Raw genomic sequence first — 17,500 nt, forward strand, 5'->3', positions numbered from 1 at the left:
CAGCGAACTGATCAGCAGCTGCTGAACGCCGTGTCTGAAAATGGCGCCTAACGAGGGAAAAATGTCAACAGAATCCCTTCCTTTCCATCATCCCATCACACAATGCCGGAGCCCTGGCGCACGGCTGCACTTACCTCGCCTTTACCTCAGCCACGCGGAACAGCAGCTCACACTACACCTCCGAATCAACCAGCTTCCTGTTTCAGCCTCAGACGCGCGAGCCAGGTGGAAAACGATCTTAACCCTTTTCCACACACGGTGTTTTGGTTCTAGTAAAAACAGGGCACTACGTGGACAATGACGTATTGTACTCAGTAGTAGTAACCAATGGAGGGCGAGCAGGAGCAGCAACGATCCAATCAGAGTCCGAGCTCTCCCTGCAGCAGCATCCTCAGCAAAGACACACAGAAAGGTCTTTTACCTGTGATGCCTCTGTGCTGCTCTGATTGGTCAGAAGGTGTTGATTAGTTTTCTGTAACAGCAGCTCTGACAATAGTGCAGGTTTATATTAATGCACTCGTTCTAATACCTTATCGTTTCTATGGTAACAGCTCATTCACAGGGCCGTGTACAGCTCCACATAAACATTAAAAAAGTGTTTTATGGAAGGAGTCTCCAGTGTCAGCGCTTTTTAAGTCAGAGGTGACGCTGTAACTTTACGTTTTCCGACATCTTCAGGACAGAGGAGTTTACGCTTCTTTGCGGTTTCTCTGTAACACGACAAGCTCAGTTTGTTTGGTTTATTAACGTGAAGAGAGAGAATAAAGAGAGGCTGGTGAGGGAACGAGTGTTTATAGCTGCTATAACGTAAGTGACAACAGGAACTCACTCGTCTCACTGACATTCCTCAACATTACATGCAACTATAAATGGTTAAAAATTAATTACTCACTCACAGTAACAACTTTATTCTGGTCAGAGTCGAGGTGGGTCTGGAGTCTGTCCTGGAAACCCTGGGCATGAGGAGGAGGTACACGCTGGATTTTACACCAGTCCATCGCCTGGCACCACACACACACACACACACGCACACATACACACACGCACACACACGCGCGCACACACACACACGCACACACACACGCGCGCGCACACACACACGCACACACGCGCGCGCGCACACACACACACACTTATTCGTGCCTAGGGGCAATTTAGCCAATCCACCTACAGGAATGGTTCTGGGAGGTGGGAAGAACCCGGAGAAAAGCCACGTGGACATACAGAGAACATGCACACTGACAGAACCCCGAGCTCAGGATGGAACCAGGGACTCTGGAGCTGTGAGGCAACAGCGCCACCTGCCACATCACCGTGTCACAGATGAAAAATTAAAACATTAACAATTGCGCTCATTGCTGTGGTATAAGGGGAATAAAACAGTTGGGGATGTGCTGTTATAGACAAATGATCCACTTCAGGGTGGTAAAGGTACGTCAGGAACATCAGTAATATTTTCCTATTACAGTGCAACCTGTTGTGTTTTATAACTCACTTACGTTATCATTATCAAAGCAAATCCACTGAATTCTATACACCACATGCAACAAGGCAGGAACCACATAAAACACAACACAATCCATTTTAGCCACATTATTAACACACCTCTAACAATAATCTCTTTTCATCAGTTATGGTGACTAGCACCAGAGACAGCGCATTATTGTCCTGGTATTTAAAAGACTCATATTTCTGTAGCTTACTACACTTTATAACGATCACGCTTTGTTTGGTCAGATAGACAAAAAACCCTGAGCAGATTGCGGTAGTCTACAGCTGAAAAGCTGAGAGGGTTCAGCTGCCCCTCTCATTCAGATGAAGGTAGCTTAGGGATGAACTTTTTTTTTTTATTTCACGGACCCTCTTAGCAAACCTGTGTACTTTGCTCAAATATTATTGAAATTGAAAATTCATGGACCCCCTCAGTATTTTATGAAACATCTATTCAAATATTATCATTGCAATGTGTACGACTGTGTTTGGCTATTTATTGTAGCCATGTAGTTTTTCATTTATGAATTTCTTTCAGACCATTCAGACGTATTTAAAGAATATCACAGGAACATGAGCCAGGCCTGAGGGAGAACCACAGCCGTGCTGATAGTCAGTACAGCAGCATGACTGCGAGTGTGATATTACTTTTATACAACACTTCCACAAACAAGAAATTAATATCGCATAGCTGACATTTCACGCACAATATGCACAAATATTTGTCAGAAAAAATAGTTCCCACAGCTGGATAGAGCGTTGCATGTTGCCATGCCAACGCTCAGACTGACTGACAGCCCGTAGTGTGTGTAGTAACGGTTTCAGTGTAATGAACTATTACTAGAATTGGAATTTTACGTGGCGAACACAGAGAAGTGGAGTGATACAGTGACATGTCCCAGTGCGGCTCTACTAAATATCAGCGCTCTCGAAACACTGCTAATCAGATCAGTGGACCAGAAATATCATCTGTATTATATATATATATATATATATATATATATATATATATATATATATATATATATATATAAAACATACACACACAGTACTGTGCAAAGGTATTTGGCACCCTATTTTTTTTTAGTACAAACTTTGTTATAGATGTTTATTTTCTGACTTCTACATTATTGATTCGGTACAAAAACATTTTAGATTCCAAACATTAGTTTTCCAGCACAAAATGAAACGTTCCAGAAAAATGTTTGTATGTCAGTAAAGAAAGCAGCAGATTCCATAAGAGACACTTTTCAGATAAAAACATAATGAAGGCTGCTGGGTTTCGCTGCAGAAATAAGAAGCGAGTCGACAGTCAAAGTCTCCAGAAGAACTGTGGCTGCTTCTGCAAGATGCTCAGTAACACTTCCAGCTCATTTCCTTATAAAACTGCACACACTGCACCTCAGATACTGCTTTATTTATTTAAAGTGAAGGATCGTCACATTAAATATTGATTTTTGTTTCATTTATTACTGTTTACTGCTCTTTATAGGATTTTTAAATGTAGAAATTTAATTATTTTTGAAAGTATCTTTGCTCTACAGCATTTCATTGCATGTGCCTAAGACTTTATTTATATTTTTATATATATATATATATATATATATATATATATATATATATATATATATATATATATACACACACACACACACACACACACACACACACACACACACACACACACACAGATAACACACAGCTGGCAGTGGAACAGCTAGCAGCCAGTTGTCCAATTACTTTTGGTCCCTTCGAAAGGACTGCATATATTCACCCAATTTGAATATAAATACGCTCAAATTAAAAAGCTAAAGGTCTGCACTGAGCTCATATTTATATTTCATTATATATTATTATAATTATATATATTTCAGCTCCAATATACTGTGGTAACAATAACTTTGTCAATGTCCAAATATTAATGGAACTGAATATATATATATACACATATATATTTTACAGATGATTGATTACTAGAGGAACTCAGTTGATAATTAATATAATTTGAGAGTTGTGGGCTGTGATTTCTTCCACTGTAATAAACTAAACAATCACAGACCCCTTAACTGTTCTTAGCTGTTCATGAGCCTAAGTTGTTGTACATATTTTCTCCTGCTTTCGCGCCATTGCTGCACTTCCCCCCGAAAGTCCCTCCAGCGCACTAAAGAAAGGAGCAGGTGGTGCACCGTCTGGTAAGCCGAAATGACAGGAGCAACCAGACAGGCATGGTCCCAGGAGATCAGGAGAACAGAAGAGAAGTGCTCACACTCTTTAGCCTCGCCTCCTCATTTCCATTCACAGATCATTTACGGCAGCTTCTTTCCCCCAAAGCCCCTCCCCCTTTCTACAAGGTCCCCACTGACATCTCGAGCACCAACTGGCCACGAGGCCCCAATTACCGCTCTCTCCCCATCACCAGGGCCGCCTCTGAACATTAGTTACTGAGCGTGTAATGACATGAGGACCCTTCACCCATACTAACCATTTAAAAATCACAATAAAAAATTTATAGTTTATTCATTTCAATCTGCAAAGAAGTTCAATAAATGTTTAGGGTGAACACAACAAATAAAGTGGTAACTGTCTACAGGACAAATAGAATTTTAAACTAACTAAATAAATATATATACGCTAGTTAAATAGAAGAGGTTTGTGATTCCTTGCTCCTTAAATGTCTCTTTTTTGGTTTACTTTTGGTATAATCTGATTGATATATCCACTGTCTTCACAAGATGAAGCAGAACTAACTTACTTACTAACTATTACTTGAGTAATTGTACTTTGTTACTGTACTTAAGTAATAATTTTGTAAGATTTGATTTGATATTTTTGAACCTGTTTTTCTTGTAACGTCTGTAAATTTACAAGAGACAAAAAACAATTTTTACTCCTTACATTTTATTTTGACCTTCAAAGTACTCATTTAATCTCAAATGCCATTTTATATTTTTCTCTTTTTTGCTATCTTTTGCTGGATTTACCAACGATCCACACAGGATGACATCTCTCCTTTGCCTCCCACAAAACAAAATATCGGAATCATAAAAATCCTAATTTCACAATTATGCTGAATCTTAGTGAAAAACGTGCAATTTAAAGAAGGATGTACGTTACAGACAAGCCTGTTGTGAGAGTGTTTCCAGAAAGCCTTCTTTATCAGAGACTTGTTAAATGAATGAGTTGTAGGTTGTTCTTTGTTGGCTCCGCCCCCAACTGTGTCTGGTGAAAAGCCTCATAAGTCAATAGTCAAACAATCGACTGAGTGCCTGGAGGTAAATTTAATAGAATCAGCATCTTAAACAGCATGCATAGCCACAGACAGACAGTATTTATAAGACACAAGACTAATCAACAATTCACAAAAAAAAAAAAAAAAAAAAACAATGAGAGGGAAACTGAGAAAAATTAAAATTAAACGTAATTCTTGTGCTGTAAGTTGTTCTCAGAGAAGAAGACCTTGACAGACCTTTAATATTGGTACCAGCTATCTTGCGCAGTAAACGAGAGAGTGTATCATGTTACTTTACATTCACTTCATAAATCCTCGGTTACCTAATTTAACCAAAAATGAAGAAACTAGGCTTTCTTTTAAGGTGCAAAGACTTATTTCTGTTACACATTTTGTTTGTCAAATTGATCTTTGCACATTTGTATATGTTCTTGCTTTTTCGGGTCTTAGGATTTAGGGGTCTTTATCAACCAAATTTTTTTTTTAATTAAACAAAATACAAGGAATAACCATTACATTAGAGCTTCTCTTCTAAAACTCAGTTGTGCTCCAAAGTCTAGTCTGGTATTCTATCTCTCTCTCTCTCTCTCTTTCTCTCTCCTGGAAAATGCAATGTTCTGCACCTCCATTTCTATCTCCTCATCCTTCTGGCCTCCCACATTAGGCAGGTATGTAGGTTTTCCCTTCTCCCATGTCAAGGCCCTCTGGCTTGTTGATGTATTGATGAATATTTTTTTTGCTCTACTGTGAGTCGTAAAGAGAAGTATTCCTCAGCTATGGGCTGTGGGTGAGCAACTGTTAGTAGCAAAAATAGAGAGGAAATCATCTATCACTCAGTAAAATAATCAGGTATCCCTAGCAATCAGGTCACTATATCTATAAAAGAGTCCTTGGAGATCAGAGGTGCACACAGAGGTGCTGCGGCTTCATATGGCAGCTGTAGATGGGATCGTAGAGGTGAATATAGGGAGGAGGTATACGCATGGAACACCATTACTGTGTCAGTGAATTCAGTGAGCATGCTGACCGACCCAGATCACAATGACCGATACACATTATAGGTTATATGTTTACACAACCCCGTTATAATAGTTAAAAAGAGCTCTTCGGTAGTTTTCGGACAACACTAGCCCCGTGCTGCTGTGATCTGCAGTGCCCAAGAGCGAGGCATGATGAGCAACGCTTCAGGCTCTGCTACTCAGCTCATTATGTTTCAGTCGATCATCTTCCCCGAGTCACCGACTGTTTATTCAGTCAAATCATTGGGAGAATTTATGAATATATGTTTATGAATATATTTATTTTTTAAAAAATGGTGAACCTGTAGTACATTTTGTGTACAAGAATAAACCTCTGTTTGTAGCAATTTTTGACTTATTTAGATTTATAGAGATAAAAATGCACATTGTTTTTCATTGTTTGTGATTCAGAAATAAAACAAGACTCTTTTCAGCTGTGATTGTTCATCAAAATTGTTTAAAACATTCTGAGAATCGAATTGTGAATCATGAAATCAGTAATTGAGAGTGTATCGTCAAACCCCAATTACCCACCGTATTAACGTCATTAGGGTGAGTCTGGGTGACAGCTGCCTCCCTTAAAGAACCTCCCAATGGCCTCCCCAACCCTCACCTCCAGTCAGATCTGTTACTCCTGTACAGTTCATTCAGACTTAATCAATCTCAAGGCGATTTACTCCACCAGTGTCCTGTTGTAGGTTATTATGAACAATACAGCACTGCATAATAACGTGTTTTTCTCACAATAATGAGATCTTTTCTTGTAATAACGAAATGTTTTTCCCATAACAAGGTTAACTGTTCTCATAATAACATGATCTTTTTCTCATAACAATATTTTCAAGGTAATAATGCAATATTTTCAGGTTTCATGTTTCCTCCACACCTCAGTGTGATCACATTATAGTATTTATTTACAGAAAACTACAATCATGACAATGTATTAATATGAATATTATATAAAGTGTGAGACTTAATAATGGCTGTAGTTGTTACAATTTTGTAGAGGCAATGAAAGCAAGTGCAGAATCTTTTATTTTAAAGAACTACACATAAGAGACAATGACAAAAATGAACAAAAACTAGACTGAGGTGAGGCGAGGCGAGGCGAGGCAAGACAAAGAAAAGAAAACAGTACCATACCATACCAGCAACCATAGCAACTATACACACAATGTTCCACGAGTTAGGAGTTAGAACTTAAATAAGGAACTAATTGGGGAAACACAAAACAGGTGAACACCATCAAGGAAGGAAATGGAGCAGACAACAAAAGAAGAAATTAAAAAAATGAGTGAGGGTGCTCTCTGGTGGTCTGGGGAGGAATTGTCCATGCTGGACAATTATACTGGCCGGTTTAATCCCGCAGGATCACACACTTTACTTTCTCTTCCTTCTAGCAGGCCTCCAATAAACACAGTGTGGGTGAATAAAATAGAAAAAAGAAAATCTAAAACATCCAGAAATCAGTGAATGATAGAATTGTGGATTTAAACACTAGTTAATTAAAACAGAAATGCTTTCAGTGACAGTTCACTCAGCTTACAATTAATCACGTGAGGATTCTTTTTTCTATGGAACTCTCCCACTCTGAAACACGGAAATCTCCCAGACCAAAACACGGAAATCTCCCACACTGAAAAGGTGTTCAGTTGTTTCTGGTTCTGAATCTGAATTGCAAATTTACATTAATATTAAATGTCTGTAGATAAGCATTGCAAAGGTAAATCTTGTGAAGTATCCTGACATAGATTTCTTTTAGCTTATTATTGGTTACAAATTATTTATTCATATGTAATTATCCAAATTATTTATCCATAGGTAACTGAGGAAAATCTGGCATTTGAGAATTCCTCTCGCAATGCTGCTCTGATCAGCAGTCAGTACCTTTTCTAATATATCCATTATCACATCTCTTACTAAGGAGGTCGATTCCTTCCATTTTGAGCTTTAGTTTTCTCCTGACAAATATCCACATCGGGCTTTAATACGGTGAAGGAATTCAGGAGATATACTCTTACAAACAACATTTAACCTTTTGGCCGTGTGGCCCTTCCCAGGATACTTACTACATTATATTCATATACATGCAGTGAATCTGTAACCATTATCAAAACAGTCTTTAAAAAATAGATAGATCTTTATAAAATATATACAGATTGTTCAGTAAAATAGAAGGGTGTGGTGTGAGGTTATGCTTCAGTCATTTTCCTTGCTTCCAGAGCATTTCCAGTTTGTGGAAATTTGCATGCTTCATGGGGAGTCTGTTACTTTTAAAACTGCAAGCAATTAGGAATTTTAATCCACCACATTGTTGAAAAAGGTCTAATCATTGATTTTCACATTATATACATTTATTTTTTCCAAATAAACTTAAATATAGTTGAATCTATAGAATCTATGTGCATGTTTTAGGGTCAAAATGCAAAAATAAGGTAAAATAAACCAATCTAGATACATCCTTTGCTTTTGATAGTAATATCTGAACAGTCAAATTTCTCTTCAATCATAAATAATTTTATCTTTGTGAATCTGCTTACAAAAATAATCCTGAACTCAGTCACAATAAAAAGACGGCCTGCTGATGAATATTCTGAGATATCTAACAGTCTTTAATTTGAAATCCATTAAATTGGGAAATGGTACAGTTACGCACAGTCATTATTTCAGATTTAATTTGATTCACTGATAAACATGAAGCCTCTGAAAACAACTACTGTGATGTCTGCAGTGCAATAAGATCCTGATTCTTCTCTTTTAAACATAAGCATGCATCTGATCTGCTATCTTTATACCATCTATACAGGAGCACTGTTGACTGTAATGGCTAAGACTTTTAATTTGCGCATCCACTCAAGATGCAGAAGAATAAATCACTTTACAATTTACAATGATCAATTATCCCCGCTCTCCCCTATCAGCTATAAACAGTCATTCCCTCAACTCTCTCTCTCTCTCTCTCTCCCCCTCTCTCTCCCTCTCTCAAATTCAAATTCGAATGAGTTTTATTGGCATGAAAAATTATACAATGCATTGCCAAAGCATTTATATGGGCAAAGAATTAAACCTGAACAGAGAACAAATGACAAGATGAACAAGCGAAAAGTTCATGAATTCATGAGCACATCACTGTTTGCTCGACTCTTCCCTCTTTTTGTGGCAGGCATCGATGTTGCATGCTGCTAGTGAAATGCAGTCTCTTTTTCTCTCCAAGCAAATACTGAAGTTGCTCATTCTGTCATTCTCCAGCTTTTTGAAGTCGGGACAAATAGTTTCAGATTTGGGATAGAAGAGTTTTTGAATTTGGCTGCTCTGTGTGTATCTGCCTCTCTCTATAGCCGGGCTGCTCTGTGTGTATCTGCCTCTCTCTATAGCCGGGCTGCTCTGTGTGTATCTGCCTCTCTCTATATCCGGGCTGCTCTGTGTGTATCTGTCTCTCTCTATAGCCGGGCTGCTCTGTGTGTATCTGCCTCTCTCTATATCCGGGCTGCTCTGTGTGTATCTGCCTCTCTCTATAGGTGGGCTGCTCTGTGTGTATCTGCCTCTCTCTATAGCCGGGCTGCTCTGTGTGTATCTGCCTCTCTCTATATCCGGGCTGCTCTGTGTGTATCTGCCTCTCTCTATAGCCGGGCTTCTCTGTGTGTATCTGCCTCTCTCTATAGCCGGGCTGCTCTGTGTGTATCTGCCTCTCTCTATAGCCGGGCTGCTCTGTGTGTATCTGCCTCTCTCTATAGCTGTGGCTGCTCTGTGTGTATCTGCCTCTCTCTATAGCCGGGCTGCTCTGTGTGTATCTGCCTCTCTCTATAGCCGGGCTGTGGCTGCTCTGTGTGTATCTGCCTCTCTCTATAGCCGGGCTGCTCTGTGTGTATCTGCCTCTCTCTATAGCCGGGCCGTGGCTGCTCTGTGTGTATCTGCCTCTCTCTATAGCCGGGCCGTGGCTGCTCTGTGTGTATCTGCCTCTCTCTATAGCCGGGCTGCTCTGTGTGTATCTGTCTCTCTCTATAGCCGGGCTGCTCTGTGTGTATCTGCCTCTCTCTATAGCCGGGCTGTGGCTGCTCTGTGTGTATCTGCCTCTCTCTATAGCCGGGCTGCTCTGTGTGTATCTGTCTCTCTCTATAGCCGGGCTGCTCTGTGTGTATCTGCCTCTCTCTATAGCCGGGCTGTGGCTGCTCTGTGTGTATCTGCCTCTCTCTATAGCCGGGCTGCTCTGTGTGTATCTGCCTCTCTCTATAGCCGGGCTGCTCTGTGTGTATCTGCCTCTCTCTATAGCCGGGCTGCTCTGTGTGTATCTGTCTCTCTCTATAGCCGGGCTGCTCTGTGTGTATCTGCCTCTCTCTATAGCCGGGCTGTGGCTGCTCTGTGTGTATCTGTCTCTCTCTATAGCCAGGCTGCTCTGTGTGTATCTGCCTCTCTCTATAGCCGGGCTGCTCTGTGTGTATCTGCCTCTCTCTATAGCCGGGCTGTGGCTGCTCTGTGTGTATCTGCCTCTCTCTATAGCCGGGCTGCTCTGTGTGTATCTGCCTCTCTCTATAGCCGGGCTGTGGCTGCTCTGTGTGTATCTGCCTCTCTCTATAGCCGGGCTGTTCTGTGTGTATCTGCCTCTCTCTATAGCCAGGCTGCTCTGTGTGTATCTGCCTCTCTCTATAGCCGGGCTGCTCTGTGTGTATCTGTCTCTCTCTATAGCCGGGCTGCTCTGTGTGTATCTGCCTCTCTCTATAGCCGGGCTGTGGCTGCTCTGTGTGTATCTGCCTCTCTCTATAGCCGGGCTGCTCTGTGTGTATCTGCCTCTCTCTATAGCCGGGCTGTGGCTGCTCTGTGTGTATCTGCCTCTCTCTATAGCCGGGCTGCTCTGTGTGTATCTGCCTCTCTCTATAGCCGGGCTGCTCTGTGTGTATCTGCCTCTCTCTATAGCCGGGCTGTGGCTGCTCTGTGTGTATCTGTCTCTCTCTATAGCCGGGCTGCTCTGTGTGTATCTGCCTCTCTCTATAGCCGGGCTGCTCTGTGTGTATCTGCCTCTCTCTATAGCCGGGCTGCTCTGTGTGTATCTGCCTCTCTCTATATCCGGGCTGCTCTGTGTGTATCTGTCTCTCTCTATAGCCGGGCTGCTCTGTGTGTATCTGCCTCTCTCTATATCCGGGCTGCTCTGTGTGTATCTGCCTCTCTCTATAGCTGGGCTGCTCTGTGTGTATCTGCCTCTCTCTATAGCCGGGCTGCTCTGTGTGTATCTGCCTCTCTCTATAGCCGGGCTGCTCTGTGTGTATCTGCCTCTCTCTATAGCCGGGCTGCTCTGTGTGTATCTGCCTCTCTCTATAGCCGGGCTGTGGCTGCTCTGTGTGTATCTGCCTCTCTCTATAGCCGGGCTGCTCTGTGTGTATCTGCCTCTCTCTATAGCCGGGCTGTGGCTGCTCTGTGTGTATCTGCCTCTCTCTATATCCGGGCTGCTCTGTGTGTATCTGCCTCTCTCTATAGCTGGGCTGCTCTGTGTGTATCTGCCTCTCTCTATAGCTGGGCTGCTCTGTGTGTATCTGCCTCTCTCTATAGCCGGGCTGCTTTGTGTGTATCTGCCTCTCTCTATAGCCGGGCTGTGGCTGCTCTGTGTGTATCTGCCTCTCTCTATAGCCGGGCTGCTCTGTGTGTATCTGCCTCTCTCTATAGCCGGGCTGCTCTGTGTGTATCTGCCTCTCTCTATAGCCGGGCTGTGGCTGCTCTGTGTGTATCTGTCTCTCTCTATAGCCGGGCTGCTCTGTGTGTATCTGCCTCTCTCTATAGCCGGGCTGCTCTGTGTGTATCTGCCTCTCTCTATATCCGGGCTGCTCTGTGTGTATCTGCCTCTCTCTATATCCGGGCTGCTCTGTGTGTATCTGTCTCTCTCTATAGCCGGGCTGCTCTGTGTGTATCTGCCTCTCTCTATATCCGGGCTGCTCTGTGTGTATCTGCCTCTCTCTATAGCCGGGCTGCTCTGTGTGTATCTGCCTCTCTCTATAGCCGGGCTTCTCTGTGTGTATCTGCCTCTCTCTATAGCCGGGCTGCTCTGTGTGTATCTGCCTCTCTCTATAGCTGTGGCTGCTCTGTGTGTATCTGCCTCTCTCTATAGCCGGGCTGCTCTGTGTGTATCTGTCTCTCTCTATAGCCGGGCTGCTCTGTGTGTATCCGGGCTGTGGCTGCTCTGTGTGTATCTGCCTCTCTCTATAGCCAGGCTGCTCTGTGTGTATCTGCCTCTCTCTATAGCCGGGCTGCTCTGTGTGTATCTGCCTCTCTCTATAGCCGGGCTGCTCTGTGTGTATCTGCCTCTCTCTATAGCCGGGCTGTGGCTGCTCTGTGTGTATCTGCCTCTCTCTATAGCCGGGCTGTGGCTGCTCTGTGTGTATCTGTCTCTCTCTATAGCCGGGCTGCTCTGTGTGTATCTGCCTCTCTCTATAGCCGGGCTGTGGCTGCTCTGTGTGTATCTGCCTCTCTCTATAGCCGGGCTGCTCTGTGTGTATCTGCCTCTCTCTATAGCCGGGCTGCTCTGTGTGTATCTGCCTCTCTCTATAGCCGGGCTGCTCTGTGTGTATCTGCCTCTCTCTATAGCCGGGCTGTGGCTGCTCTGTGTGTATCTGTCTCTCTCTATAGCCGGGCTGCTCTGTGTGTATCTGCCTCTCTCTATAGCCGGGCTGCTCTGTGTGTATCTGCCTCTCTCTATAGCCGGGCTGCTCTGTGTGTATCTGCCTCTCTCTATAGCCGGGCTGCTCTGTGTGTATCTGCCTCTCTCTATAGCCGGGCTGCTCTGTGTGTATCTGCCTCTCTCTATAGCTGTGGCTGCTCTGTGTGTATCTGCCTCTCTCCATAGCCGGGCTGTGGCTGATCTGTGTGTATCTGTCTCTCTCTATAGCCGGGCTGCTCTGTGTGTATCTGTCTCTCTCTATAGCCGGGCTGCTCTGTGTGTATCTGTCTCTCTCTATAGCCGGGCTGCTCTGTGTGTATCTGCCTCTCTCTATAGCTGTGGCTGCTCTGTGTGTATCTGTCTCTCTCTATAGCCGGGCCGTGGCTGCTCTGTGTGTATCTGTCTCTCTCTATAGCCGGGCTGCTCTGTGTGTATCTGTCTCTCTCTATAGCCGGGCTGCTCTGTGTGTATCTGTCTCTCTCTATAGCCGGGCTGCTCTGTGTGTATCCGGGCTGTGGCTGCTCTGTGTGTATCTGCCTCTCTCTATAGCCAGGCTGCTCTGTGTGTATCTGCCTCTCTCTATAGCCAGGCTGCTCTGTGTGTATCTGCCTCTCTCTATAGCCGGGCTGCTCTGTGTGTATCTGCCTCTCTCTATAGCCGGGCTGCTCTGTGTGTATCTGCCTCTCTCTATAGCCGGGCTGTGGCTGCTCTGTGTGTATCTGCCTCTCTCTATAGCCGGGCTGCTCTGTGTGTATCTGCCTCTCTCTATAGCCGGGCTGCTCTGTGTGTATCTGTCTCTCTCTATAGCCGGGCTGCTCTGTGTGTATCTGTCTCTCTCTATAGCCGGGCTGTGGCTGCTCTGTGTGTATCTGCCTCTCTCTATAGCCGGGCTGCTCTGTGTGTATCTGTCTCTCTCTATAGCCGGGCTGTGGCTGCTCTGTGTGTATCTGCCTCTCTCTATAGCTGGGCTGTGGCTGCTCTGTGTGTATCTGCCTCTCTCTATAGCCGGGCTGCTCTGTGTGTATCTGCCTCTCTCTATAGCCGGGCTGCTCTGTGTGTATCTGCCTCTCTCTATAGCCGGGCTGCTCTGTGTGTATCTGTCTCTCTCTATAGCTGGGCTGTTCTATGTGTATCTGTCTCTCTCTATAGCCGGGCTGCTCTGTGTGTATCTGTCTCTCTCTATAGCCGGGCTTCTCTGTGTGTATCTGTCTCTCTCTATAGCCGGGCCGTGGCTGCTCTGTGTGTATCTGTCTCTCTCTATAGCCGGGCTGCTCTGTGTGTATCTGTCTCTCTCTATAGACGGGCTGCTCTGTGTGTATCTGTCTCTCTCTATAGCCGGGCTGCTCTGTGTGTATCCGGGCTGTGGCTGCTCTGTGTGTATCTGCCTCTCTCTATAGCCAGGCTGCTCTGTGTGTATCTGCCTCTCTCTATAGCCGGGCTGCTCTGTGTGTATCTGCCTCTCTCTATAGCCGGGCTGCTCTGTGTGTATCTGCCTCTCTCTATAGCCGGGCTGTGGCTGCTCTGTGTGTATCTGCCTCTCTCTATAGCCGGGCTGCTCTGTGTGTATCTGCCTCTCTCTATAGCCAGGCTGCTCTGTGTGTATCTGCCTCTCTCTATAGCCGGGCTGCTCTGTGTGTATCTGCCTCTCTCTATAGCCGGGCTGCTCTGTGTGTATCTGTCTCTCTCTATAGCCGGGCTGTGGCTGCTCTGTGTGTATCTGTCTCTCTCTATAGCCGGGCTGCTCTGTGTGTATCTGCCTCTCTCTATAGCCGGGCTGCTCTGTGTGTATCTGTCTCTCTCTATAGCCGGGCTGCTCTGTGTGTATCTGTCTCTCTCTATAGCCGGGCTGCTCTGTGTGTATCTGCCTCTCTCTATAGCTGTGGCTGCTCTGTGTGTATCTGTCTCTCTCTATAGCCGGGCCGTGGCTGCTCTGTGTGTATCTGTCTCTCTCTATAGCCGGGCTGCTCTGTGTGTATCTGTCTCTCTCTATAGCCGGGCTGCTCTGTGTGTATCTGTCTCTCTCTATAGCCGGGCTGCTCTGTGTGTATCTGCCTCTCTCTATAGCCGGGCTGCTCTGTGTGTATCTGCCTCTCTCTATAGCCGGGCTGCTCTGTGTGTATCTGCCTCTCTCTATAGCCGGGCTGTGGCTGCTCTGTGTGTATCTGCCTCTCTCTATAGCCGGGCTGTGGCTGCTCTGTGTGTATCTGTCTCTCTCTATAGCCAGGCTGCTCTGTGTGTATCTGTCTCTCTCTATAGCTGTGGCTGCTCTGTGTGTATCTGTCTCTCTCTATAGCTGTGGCTGCTCTGTGTGTATCTGTCTCTCTCTATAGCCGGGCCGTGGCTGCTCTGTGTGTATCTGTCTCTCTCTATAGCAGGGCTGTGGCTGCTCTGTGTGTATCTGCCTCTCTCTCTATAGCCGGGCTGCTCTGTGTGTATCTGTCTCTCTCTATAGCCGGGCTGCTCTGTGTGTATCTGTCTCTCTCTATAGCCGGGCTGCTCTGTGTGTATCTGTCTCTCTCTATAGCCGGGCTGCTCGGTGTGTATCTGCCTCTCTCTATAGCTGTGGCTGCTCTGTGTGTATCTGTCTCTCTCTATAGCCGGGCCGTGGCTGCTCTGTGTGTATCTGTCTCTCTCTATAGCCGGGCTGCTCTGTGTGTATCTGTCTCTCTCTATAGCCGGGCTGCTCTGTGTGTATCTGTCTCTCTCTATAGCCGGGCCGTGGCTGCTCTGTGTGTATCTGTCTCTCTCTATAGCCGGGCTGTGGCTGCTCTGTGTGTATCTGCCTCTCTCTCTATAGCCGGGCTGCTCTGTGTGTATCTGCCTCTCTCTATAGCCGGGCTGCTCTGTGTGTATCTGTCTCTCTCTATAGCCGGGCTGCTCTGTGTGTATCTGTCTCTCTCTATAGCCGGGCTGCTCTGTGTGTATCTGCCTCTCTCTATAGCCGGGCTGCTCTGTGTGTATCTGTCTCTCTCTATAGCTGTGGCTGCTCTGTGTGTATCTGTCTCTCTCTATAGCCGGGCCGTGGCTGCTCTGTGCGTATCTGTCTCTCTCTATAGCCGGGCTGTGGCTGCTCTGTGTGTATCTGCCTCTCTCTCTATAGCCGGGCTGCTCTGTGTGTATCTGCCTCTCTCTATAGCCGGGCTGCTCTGTGTGTATCTGTCTCTCTCTATAGCCGGGCTGCTCTGTGTGTATCTGCCTCTCTCTATAGCCGGGCTGCTCTGTGTGTATCTGCCTCTCTCTATAGCCGGGCTGCTCTGTGTGTATCTGCCTCTCTCTATAGCCGGGCTGCTCTGTGTGTATCTGTCTCTCTCTATAGCCGGGCTGCTCTGTGTGTATCTGCCTCTCTCTATAGCCGGGCTGCTCTGTGTGTATCTGCCTCTCTCTATAGCCGGGCTGCTCTGTGCGTATCTGTCTCTCTCTATAGCCGGGCTGTGGCTGCTCTGTGTGTATCTGCCTCTCTCTCTATAGCCGGGCTGCTCTGTGTGTATCTGCCTCTCTCTATAGCCGGGCTGTGGCTGCTCTGTGTGTATCTGTCTCTCTCTATAGCCGGGCTGCTCTGTGTGTATCTGTCTCTCTCTATAGCCGGGCTGCTCTGTGTGTATCTGCCTCTCTCTATAGCTGTGGCTGCTCTGTGTGTATCTGTCTCTCTCTATAGCCGGGCCGTGGCTGCTCTGTGTGTATCTGTCTCTCTCTATAGCCGGGCTGCTCTGTGTGTATCTGTCTCTCTCTATAGCCGGGCTGCTCTGTGTGTATCTGTCTCTCTCTATAGCCGGGCTGCTCTGTGTGTATCTGCCTCTCTCTATAGCCGGGCTGCTCTGTGTGTATCTGCCTCTCTCTATAGCCGGGCTGCTCTGTGTGTATCTGCCTCTCTCTATAGCCGGGCTGTGGCTGCTCTGTGTGTATCTGCCTCTCTCTATAGCCGGGCTGTGGCTGCTCTGTGTGTATCTGTCTCTCTCTATAGCCAGGCTGCTCTGTGTGTATCTGTCTCTCTCTATAGCTGTGGCTGCTCTGTGTGTATCTGTCTCTCTCTATAGCTGTGGCTGCTCTGTGTGTATCTGTCTCTCTCTATAGCCGGGCCGTGGCTGCTCTGTGTGTATCTGTCTCTCTCTATAGCAGGGCTGTGGCTGCTCTGTGTGTATCTGCCTCTCTCTCTATAGCCGGGCTGCTCTGTGTGTATCTGTCTCTCTCTATAGCCGGGCTGCTCTGTGTGTATCTGTCTCTCTCTATAGCCGGGCTGCTCTGTGTGTATCTGTCTCTCTCTATAGCCGGGCTGCTCGGTGTGTATCTGCCTCTCTCTATAGCTGTGGCTGCTCTGTGTGTATCTGTCTCTCTCTATAGCCGGGCCGTGGCTGCTCTGTGTGTATCTGTCTCTCTCTATAGCCGGGCTGCTCTGTGTGTATCTGTCTCTCTCTATAGCCGGGCTGCTCTGTGTGTATCTGTCTCTCTCTATAGCCGGGCCGTGGCTGCTCTGTGTGTATCTGTCTCTCTCTATAGCCGGGCTGTGGCTGCTCTGTGTGTATCTGCCTCTCTCTCTATAGCCGGGCTGCTCTGTGTGTATCTGCCTCTCTCTATAGCCGGGCTGCTCTGTGTGTATCTGTCTCTCTCTATAGCCGGGCTGCTCTGTGTGTATCTGTCTCTCTCTATAGCCGGGCTGCTCTGTGTGTATCTGCCTCTCTCTATAGCCGGGCTGCTCTGTGTGTATCTGTCTCTCTCTATAGCTGTGGCTGCTCTGTGTGTATCTGTCTCTCTCTATAGCCGGGCCGTGGCTGCTCTGTGCGTATCTGTCTCTCTCTATAGCCGGGCTGTGGCTGCTCTGTGTGTATCTGCCTCTCTCTCTATAGCCGGGCTGCTCTGTGTGTATCTGCCTCTCTCTATAGCCGGGCTGCTCTGTGTGTATCTGCCTCTCTCTATAGCCGGGCTGCTCTGTGTGTATCTGCCTCTCTCTATAGCCGGGCTGCTCTGTGTGTATCTGTCTCTCTCTATAGCCGGGCTGTGGCTGCTCTGTGTGTATCTGCCTCTCTCTATAGCTGGGCTGTGGCTGCTCTGTGTGTATCTGTCTCTCTCTATAGCCGGGCTGCTCTGTGTGTATCTGCCTCTCTCTATAGCCGGGCTGCTCTG

The 17,500-nt window shown here is 46.0% G+C and overlaps 1 protein-coding gene across 4 annotated transcripts in view; it reads right to left on the bottom strand.

Moving 5' to 3' along the window:
* Positions 1 to 308, bottom strand: part of epb41a (erythrocyte membrane protein band 4.1a) — a 41,362-nt gene extending 41,054 nt beyond the window's left edge. For 2 of the 4 annotated variants that reach the window (XM_053231458.1, XM_053231460.1), the window contains exon 1: positions 135 to 308. The gene's annotated coding sequence lies outside the window, so the exon portion shown is untranslated. Of the gene's footprint in view, positions 86 to 134 lie in introns of those variants that run through there. The other 2 variants (XM_053231459.1, XM_053231461.1) reach the window with 2 other exon arrangements.
* Between the last annotated feature and the right edge of the window lie 17,192 nt (positions 309 to 17,500).

The sequence above is a fragment of the Pangasianodon hypophthalmus genome, chromosome 29 (assembly GCF_027358585.1).
Source record: "Pangasianodon hypophthalmus isolate fPanHyp1 chromosome 29, fPanHyp1.pri, whole genome shotgun sequence".
Classification (NCBI taxonomy): domain Eukaryota; kingdom Metazoa; phylum Chordata; class Actinopteri; order Siluriformes; family Pangasiidae; genus Pangasianodon; species Pangasianodon hypophthalmus.